This window comes from Corvus brachyrhynchos, unplaced genomic scaffold (genome assembly GCF_000691975.1).
Source record: "Corvus brachyrhynchos isolate BGI_N302 unplaced genomic scaffold, ASM69197v1 scaffold145, whole genome shotgun sequence".
Classification (NCBI taxonomy): Eukaryota; Metazoa; Chordata; class Aves; order Passeriformes; family Corvidae; genus Corvus; species Corvus brachyrhynchos.
Window position 1 is genome coordinate 428,138 of NW_008238344.1, and position 10,344 is coordinate 438,481.

Below are 10,344 nucleotides of genomic sequence, written 5' to 3' on the forward strand. Positions count from 1 at the left end.
CCGCGCCCTGTCGCGACACTCGCTCGCAGCCCGCCTCCCCCGGGGTCTCCCGCGCTCATCACGGAGCTCCCAGGCCCCCCGGTAGCCCCGGCGCCCTCATTACCTGTCCCTGGGTACCGCGCACACGGCCCGGGATCGCGATAGTGCGTCAGCCATCGCGACAGAAGTGCCGTCAGGGGGAAGGGGGGATTGCGGTCGCAGTGCGAGCACATCCTTTGTGTGATTCTTTCCCAAGAAAAGTGTCTTTTTGCAAGAGAATCGCAGGCTGCTTTGGGCTGGAAGGGACCTTAGAGCCCATCTCGTCCCAGCCCCCTGCCGTGGGCAGGAAGCACAGGTATCGTCAATAAATCATCCGTCGTTTTTATTCCCTACCAACCAATTTTCAAGAGTCTCAGGAAGAAGAAGAAGAAAACTGTAGAGCTGGACTCCGGTTCTCAGTCCACTCGTACAGCAAAGTGGTTTTGGTTCTACAGCGTGTGAACCTCCCCGAGCAACACCTGCGAGGGCTCACAGATGTCTCTCACCCTCCCTTGGTATCACTAGGTACAAGTTTAGGATAAATCACAGATGCAGGTTGGTTAGTTCAAACCAGAATTTGTTGTGCTCACTTCTTACTACAGTCCTCAATTCTTCTGTAGTCACATTCTCAAGAAAATATAAGTTTATCTGGAAAACTTTTTGCAGCAATACTTTTTTCCTCGTTATTGCACAAACCCGGTTCTTTGTTGCTCCGGTTGCTGCGAGAGAGGAGGGAGCTGGGAGCTCTCAGGAGATGAGGTTGGGTTCCTAAGTGATGTCATTTGTGCTGGAGCAACGGTGGTGACTTTGTGATGGAATAAATCCTCCTGGACGTGTCGGGGCTTTGTGATTGTGTGTGTGTGCACTGTGGAAACTTCGTCTGATTCAGCAGTCAGCTGAGAAAATTCCGTGCTTGGTGCTCCATAGGCAGTGAGGGAATAGAATGATGAGAGTTGCATTTTCCTTTCAGCCTGTTTATTCTGATCAGGGCTTTTTTCAGCTTAAGAATTTGAACTTGTTGGAGTCTGGTCGTTTAAGTGGGTGCATAAAGCAGTGGGGAAAGATGATGTTCAAGGGTCTTTGGTATTAGAGGTGGAGAGAGCAGAGTTTTGCAGCCAGCAGCAGAGTGAAGGATTCAGGGAGAGCATTCAGGTGGGTCTGAGGTCCTGTGAAGGCAGTCCAGAGGGTCTGGAAACTTGGAGGGGAAAAGCAGTGATAACAGAAAGCAAACTTAAAAGCAAATGCACGCAGTATTAATTTTCAGCAGTGGAAGATTTGGATCAAAAGCGAGTAAGAGTCAGAGGGTAAGGTTTGCAATTAACACAGAATCTAAGCTTTCATGGAGAAATGCTTCCATAAAATAAAGGCTATTTATTTTCCAAATGATATTTACACTGGGTAGAATTTCTGAGGTGAAGAAATGAAAATTGCCCCTTGTCTGGGGGAGCACAGGTCGAGCAGGAGCTGGAAGAGGAGTTGATGAATTGGCTGTAATTCACAGGCATCACTTCAAATATTTTCAATATTTCTCAACTATTTTAAGAAGCTGTATTGAATTCCAGCCCAACCAGCCTGATAGTCTGGAGAGAGGAAGGATGCGTATTGCTGGAGCAAGAATTAAGCAAAAATAGATAAATCTGACATAATGGATGACAAGAGAAAGCTGATTGCTGAAAGATGCTGGCATGCTCTGTTTTTGCATGCTTGGCATATATTCTGTTGTGTTACATGGCTTTTGAAGTGTAAAAAAAAAGAAAGAAATCTCATTTTGTGCTGAGATAAAAGAAAAGGCAGGTGCTTAAATTCTGTTAAGGATCAGCTTTGATACTGACATGAAGGAGTGACCTCGCTTGCATTTACCCCCCTGTCATTTTGTGAACTTCTCAATTGAATAAATAATTCACTTAGCACCAAATAAATGCCATTTAATAAGATGGTATTTTTGATCCCCCTTTCACTTCACATTGCAGTTTCACACTTTTTCAGCTTGAGCACAGCCTGGGGTGCTATTTCTGTTAATAACATTAAAAATATGTTGGAGAATGTCCACATAGTATTGTTTTTTTCTCCAAATGTGAAATTAAGGAACCGTTGTGTTCTCTGCAGCTTGGATATTTGCCTTCATTTAAGCCTTATTTGTATTTGTTTCAAGTTGTCCTCTGGTAGATAAGCTTTTATATCTATGTTTGCTTCTGGGAACTGTTACCAGATCAAGAGGAGAAGTAAGGATTTTTGTCAAGGACTGAAGTATCTCTATTTCCCAGAAGCTCAGACAATGTGCAGGAGCCTCAGCTTGTGTCCTCTGCTGCACTTGCTGAAATGCCTGGATGTGGGATAGAAACTTCTATCAGTGTTTCCAGTGCAATATTTTAGTTTTTCACATTGGTTTGTCCATTCATTTTTATTTCTCTTCATTTTTGACCATGACTTGTTACTGGCTGGCATAAGGAGATGGGGAGATGAGGAAGTAGAAGGTGTTGGCCTGGCTGCCCCCACGCCAAAAACCTCCATCATCAAAGCATTTTATATCCTGTATATTCCTGGCTCACTCATCTTCAGTGAGCGGAGTCACAGATTTATGAAGTGAGAGATAAAGTAACGTCCATTCTGTATTTCTCTAAAGCTAGGTAAAACTTGCAGGATTCTGGGATGTGTGGAATTGCTAAATACACCACCAAGAACATAGCCACAGCCTGATTTGTTTAACAGGTGATCAGCACTTTTAAATAATTGGCTTAAGAACATGTAGTTCACTGAAATGCAACGCCCAGCAGGTGAGTAACAGGTCACTGTTGTGTAGTACACTGTATCCAGGCCCTGCTGACTCTTCAGAGGCTTTTTTTGGGGTAAGATGCCCCTGAGGATGAGTAAAGGTTTCACAATTTTCTGCGTCTGTAATGAGTGTATCACCCCACCCTTTCCAATTTTCAGCACTTGAGACGTTTAAACAATTTTAAACATTCTCAAACTAGGAAGTGAAGTGAGTAATTGAATTTTTTATTCCTTGTGTGGTATGCCACATTCCCATTTTCCCATTGTGCTTTTTGACTCGTGTTAAAATCTTCACCACACAGATCTTGGAGCAATTTTTTCTTTTAATTGCAGGTTGTTACTTTTGACTGTGAATGCTAAAATGAGTTTGTCACACTATTCATCTTTCTTTGAAAAAAAAAAAGCTTTCCAAATACTGATTGAGGACCAGGGCTCCTGAACAGGCATTCTGCTGGCTGACGCCCAGAAAAGTTGTTCTGAACTTCACCCAAAGATATTTTTCTGAGGGGTTGTATTCTTTCAAAAGCTGCTTTTACTGTCCAAGTAGGGCATAGCTTGGCCTACAGCTGGAGCTGACAGAGACCTCTGTGTTCATCTGCTGCTGGTTTCTGTGTTTTTAGTAATTTGATTTAAATGGACACTTTAAAAACCAGCAGCTGTAGCTCATGGCTGACCCAACTTCACAGATCCTATAGGTCCCTTTTCCTTATTTCAGCACATTCTGTCTGGGTGTCCCTCCATGCCTCCCCACTCATTTAGTATTTGTTCTGTTGTTGCTATAATTATTCTCCCATTGTGTTTAGGAATTATGTTTCGTTTATATATTCCCACTGCTTAACTTGTTTATGCTGTGTGTGAAGATTAGTCCAAGTTTCCAGGGTTTGTGAGGAATATGGTGATATTTCATTCTTGGAATAATTTCTCAGGAATGTAGTTTGGCTGCAGCATGGATTTGGTAGGGAGCAGTGGGGGTGTAGCACTTGGGGATGAAAACTGGGAAAGATTTTTCATGTGAATTCCCAAGTCCCGTGCAGGGATTCTGGAGTGCTTGGAATGCATGGAGCACTGGCTTGTTGATGTATTTAGAGATAACTGAACTGCTCCAGGCTTTTAAATAGATGCATTGATGGGTGTACTAGAGGGAAATGTGTTAGAAAACAGGTTCTCTGTAGATGCAACATATCTGAGACAAACCTTTAAGTACAGTTCTGCTGAATTAGGTGACAGATCTGTGGGTTCTGTAGGATCTTCGGTGGGCAACGCGTGTGAACGTTTAATTTCTTATGATGTCTGTGGTAAAGGTGATGTAGAAAAGGTGAACCATGAAAGCACAGCTATTTTTAGTATTAAAGAAAAAAAAAAAGCCGTCAAAAAATGATCTACTAAGTGATACATTGCTGACGTCTGTAGTGCAGCCAACCCAATTAAGGTGCCATATATTGTTTCCAGCAGGATTCTGATTGTTTCTAATTTGGGAACCACGCGAGAGCAAGTGGAAATAAGTGAAACACCATGCTCTGCTCTTCACAGTGGATCTAGCAGTTGTTCTCTGTAATTTCCCTCCTCATACTGGGACAATCTCCCTGGCCTGGCTAAGGTGGGAGCCACACTTGCGAAAAAAAATAAAAAAACCAAAAAAAGCCTATGTGTTTTTGTTGGTAAAATCTCACATAAGTCAGTGTTGAGAGCTGTGGATTATTTTCTCATTTCCTGGCCCCAGCATATCCTTTGCTGTATCCTGCTGTCCCTCTCCTTGCCTTCATGTTAAACTTGGACTGTGCATGTTGGAGGATGTGTCTCACAGTCCTGCCCTTTCCTGTCCCTGTCCCTTGCCACTCATTTTGTTTCTCTCTGTAGGCAGTTGAAAACACTTCGAAAAATATTATAGGGTGACTTTCTTGAGCCCATACCACAGATATATGTGTATATATGTATAGATATAGTTTAAATTCTGTTGGAAGGAAATAGCATTGTATGAACCTTTTTCAAAAAATTATGCAGATGCTCCCACTCTCCAAAGTAAACTTCCTCCTCTGCTTATCTTTTTTTAAACCTGGAATGAAAAACGGCATGTCTTCTTAACATCTGGAAAGGGGAGCCCTTCATGCCTACTTTATATTCTTTTATCTAGCATTGTTCTTCGTTCATCCTTCTGTTCTGGCACTGCTTTTCTTAATTTTTTGTCTTCTAAGCTGGAGGAATGTCATGTGCTTTGGCTTTGTTGTGGACAGGGAAAATTAGGGATTTGCTCACCCTCCTCTTCCAGCTCATCAGTGTGTTCTGATTCTGGGTTGGTTTTTATTTTCTTCAGCTACAGCAAAGCCCTCAGCTTTTGCCTCGAATGGGTGGTGTGTTCCTGGAGCTGGTGATTCGTGCATCCCTTGACTTTAAATTGTTCACAGCTCTGCTGAGCATTTGTGAATGAGCGTGGAGGAAAATCAATATGTGAAAAAGCCAGAGTAGGGGAGGGAAAACAGCTCTTCCAGCACCTTTTCCTGGTCACACCATTGCCTGATTTAGTTTTTGTGTCTGTGAACTCTTTAGTGTTTAAATTTAGAAATGGATTGTTTTGGAACAAGTCACTTTTAAGATCGTTTCCAGGAGATTTGTGTGTAATTTAATCCCATTCAGGTTTGCTGCTCTCTGATCTGCTTGTTCTGCAAGACTTCAGGTTCTCTATATCCCTATCCTCTCCCACTATTTTCTACAAATCTGTTGGGGTTTTTTTTTCCAGTCAGAACTGCTGCAGCATTTATGAATCCTTTTATACTTTTTCTGTTCCCTATTTCTATTCATTGACAAGGTGGTGTTATAATAACCTGGAGGTTTAAGAATTGTAACTTCAGTGTCTCTGAAGGATCTCATTAGTGATTATTATTCAAATATTCTAGAAATTGAATGTGTGTACTTTAAAAATTAGCCTGAATAATACATTCAGTATTTCTGCTGTATATTCTCTTATATTTACTATTAATTTCCAACACTGCTTAGTTTAATATTTTAGGGTGTCTTTATGCTAAGAGCTTACCAATGACTGAAGCTGCTGATGAAGAACCAAAAAAAATTCTTCTTAGAATCTGACAGTCCAACATAACATCTCAACCACTTGAGTTTAAGTTGAGACAGGAAAGAATTAAGATTTTTCCACACTTCCATCTAGTGTGCATGAGGGAAATTGCATCCACTGCTAAAATCCCAGCCATTCTCGTAGCAGTTCCAGTTGGGCAAGGATCATTTCATCCACTGGTCTTTGTTAAGCAGTTACTGCTGATGAACTGACAGGTTTGAGATCCAAGTATTTATGTGGTGGTACCTTTGTGATGTCCATAAAATGGTGACATGTGAAGTTTGAGAAAAATCACCTTTCACCATGTGGTGTTCGTGCTCTCCTTCACTGTGTTCTGCTCTATTTACTTGTCACTCCGTGCTAGGATTTCAGCTGCTTGATTTATGAATTATTGCTATTGAAATAAAATTAAAGTGGCTGTTCAGTTATTTAAGAGCCAATTAAATCTGATTTTATTCTGATGTAACATTTCCAGTGAAAGGGCATAAAACACAGTCTGTGGGGGAAAGTTACATCTAAAAATGGTTAGTGTTTATTTTTTATAATCTGTCCTTTCGACAGCTTGACTTGGCAAATAAAATCCTTTGCAATCTCACAGCACTGACTGCAGATGTTAGAAGCTGCTCTGTATAAGAAAATAAAACAGGTTTGGTGCTTTCAGTGATCCTGTATAAACCTTGAGCTGTGGCTGCTGGTTGGAAAATGTATCCAGCCAGGAGAAAGGAATTGCAGAGCTTTTGGAGAATATATTTTATTTACCAGCCTTTGGTGACTTTGAAAGGTAGAAACAAAGGGTCTTTTGGGATGAACATTTCTCAAATCATGGGCTGTGCTGTCCTGAGGGATCAGTGTTAGAATTAGTTGAGTTTCCAGTATCAGATTGTGCTAATTACTGTGAGGTCCCAGCTCACAGGGGACGCTCAGGACGAGATGCTTTGAGAAGTGCAGCCCAAGAACCTCGTTCATGCACAGACAGAGGTGGGTCATTTGTGTTGTATTGGAGAGCCAAATTCACTCTTAAAAATCTGGTGGGGAATGGACACTCCAAAAAACTAAAGTCACCAGAAAATATCCTGCCAAGACTTGTAGTCCTGAACTTAAATAGCAATAACTACAGCAAGTGGAGAATGAGCAGGTACTTTCCATTACATGTGGCAATTAAAATGTGTCTCTTGATAGTGGTATTTCTTATTAGGGGAAATGGCAGTGCCAATCCCAGTTTTGTTCTGACAATTTCACACCGTACATGATGTCTCCTGTGTGCATGAAGGGTGCTGGCTGAGCCTGTTTTGAGATGAAGAGCCTGGTTTGCCTTATTTTTTTATTAAAAATAAATCATATTGATGCGGATGTAATTTTATTTGTGACTAGACAAGCCTGCACTAGCCAGCTCTCAGGTTTGTGGCGTCTGTCTCCAACAAGATCATAGATACAGAGAAAATGATTTATTTTAGTATCCAGTGCTTAGATAAAACTCTGGTTTTGTGCAGATGGCACTGAAAGGATAACACATAGCTCGGACAAATTTGTATAAAGCACCACATATTTCTACCAGAATCCAAATCTTCAGTATATCAGTAATATTGAGGTTTATATTTTTGTACTAACCTGGGGTTTTTTGGTGTATAGAATTAATTGCTGAGTGTAGAGGTTGGTGGGGATGCTGTACTCTGGTCTGGCTGCTCTGTGCATCTTGGAGGGTCCTTCCAACTGCCCAGCCCGGCACTCTGAAGAGCTGTTGGGAATTGTCTGGTTGATATTGGAGAATATCGACCAATATCTTTGGGGTTTTGGGATGGAAAACATTCAGGAGCATGAGGGTGCTCAGCTTTTTGGAGAGGGTTGGAGATGGCACAGGTGTTTGGGAGGGACCTGCTCCTCCCTCAGAGGCTTTTATAGAACACTTTAGTAGAGCACAATCAAAATCTGGTAGCGGCACTAATTCTAAATAAGTGTTTGCTAAACAACATTAATGGATTTAAAATGTTTTTAGGAATAGTTATTAGTCCTTCAGTCTCGTATGGTGAAGGGAGTTTTGTCTCGATGGGGGGCTGCCATTTTAATGCTTCCTGGCAGGAGGCCTATTTTGATCATGCAAATTAGGTTGAAAAAAGTAGGCTAAGCCATTAAAAAGTAGGAGAGATCAGGAAATTCTAAATTTTTAAGGTGACTGTTCTTCTAATTATTAACATTTTTGTTATCATCGTTCACGTATGTCACTCCGTTTCCCTTAATTCTCATGTCCTCATCCCTTAACTCTGACAGCCTCAGTGCTCATTGCTCTTGCATCCACTACTCCAAATGGAAGCCTTAGTCCATTGGCTATTTTATTCCCAGCAAGGTGCTTGGAAATACTGCCACGTGGTGTGTTTTGCTGTATAATTAGAAATGCAGATACAGGCTGCTTTTCTTGCACCATGGTTAATTTTTTCCTATTCCGTTAACATTAATAGGGACTGAAGGTTAAACTTACGTAAACTCCGGATATTTGCAGGGTTCTTGCTGGCAAGGGAATTCATTGTGGGAAGTGGGAAAGGGGCACATGGGTGAGGATTGGAGGCAGTGTCCAGAGAAGGCTGGATCTCAGGTGGGAAGACACCGGGGTTTTCACCAGGATCTCTTCAGGGTTTCATCTTTCCCACCAGTTTCTGGGCAGGACAGCGGAGTGACACAGCACTGATGGAACACAGGGACCCTCGGGGGTGTGGGGAAGAGCCCCCTGTTCCCCCCATGAGCCACATGGATCCTGCATCCTGCAGGAATACTGCAGCCCATCCCTCACATCCCGCTCCTCCGGGCAATGGGTGCGTTGGCAAAATAACTGCCTTGGTGCCCGTAGGCTTGCAGGCTTAAATTTAATCCTGTTAATTTTTAATAGAAATTAATATTAAGCCAGCATACTTCGAACGTGGCTTTGCCCGTGCCCAGAAAGACCCTCAGCTTGTGTTTGCTTTGGAGTGTTGGATCCTCCAGGAGCAGGACCCTCCTGGAGCAATATGGGGCTTAGAGCTGAGGGATATTGTCACCTTCAGCAAGTCCAGTAGCAGTGCCCTCTTCCACCTCAGTGATTACAAATGTTGGTTGGATTTCAAATGTCTGTCTCCAGAAGGGGTGCTGAGTGTGCCATGCATGGATAAACGGAGAGGAACTGGGGATTTCCGGCTAAAAATTCGCAACAAATGTATTTGTGTCAATTATCAGTGCACTGACCCAACCAGAGTCTGATGGAAAATGTTACTAATTTTACAAGGAGTTCAGTAAATACTAATTTATGCAATTTAGGGGTGATGTTATGCCAAATAACCCCATATTTTTAATCGCCCTTTTCAGCTTTGCTACAGTTCATATTCTGCAGCCTCCAGAACAGTAAACTCGAAACAGGAAGGTCGACTCTTCGAGCTGATGGTATCTTTGTCCTTAAGAGAGATTCTGGGAAAGTAAGCTGCATTCCTTAGCTCTTGCAACCCTTTTTAATTGTTTTTTCTCACAACCTTAGCCTGATCTTATCACCTAAGTAATTGTTGCATCATATTTGCGTTATTCTCCCTACTGGGAAGTCAGATAATTGCTTTATACCTTCTAATGGAAAGTGTTTGGGAAGCCTGCTACCTCCGGGACATGGATGAGCAGTGCAGCAACTATTGCAACAGTTGCATTTATCCCATTTTTCTGAAGCTGGATGGGAATCATGCAGGAGAAGGCTTGGATGGCTGGCACCTTCTCTAGAATTGAGTAGCAGCCATAAAGTTACTTGGTGTTTTAAACCCCATCATAAAAGTAAAGCTGCCAGCTCTGCTGTGCCTCGTGTTTGGGTATATCTCATCTGCGGGAATATTCAGCCAGACTTCTCCTTATGAAGTAGTATTGTAGGGTATTAATTATTCATAGTCAGTTTAATTCTTCTTTCTTGCATATTTAATTGTAATAGCATGCTGTATGTCACAGTGATTTCCCAGAAGAACTGTACACCAAAGGCAAACCATTCAGGTATATATTCTTAAATATGTCCGTGCTAATCTTTGTTGTTTAATTTTGGAGCAGAATGGGATATTATCAGATGTTTCTTGCAGGGAAACAATTATGCAAAATCATGATTTCCCTTAATCTTTTCAGAAATTTTCGAGCTGAAATAGCTCGTTTGATTTCCACTGATGACGTTTACGTTGTCTTGCTTATTTTATGAGGAAAAAATGCTTAATGGGAGGGAGGACGTGACTTCTGTTTTCTTCTCTGAAGCGGGGGAGCCTTTATCAAAGACTTTGGAAGTGTCAATCGATTCCTTGCAGAAGATGAAGGAAGGGAATGAGATTTTTATTGAGTTTTTTCCAGTGATCAGAATAGCAATGCCAAATGCTTGTGTGATTAAGATTTTTTTAAACATTTTTTTTAAACGACTGGGATGGGCTCTTAGTGCTTGATGTGAGAAAATATTGGAGGCACAGGAACTGCAAATGCATTCACAATTTGATTTGCATTACCCTCCTTCC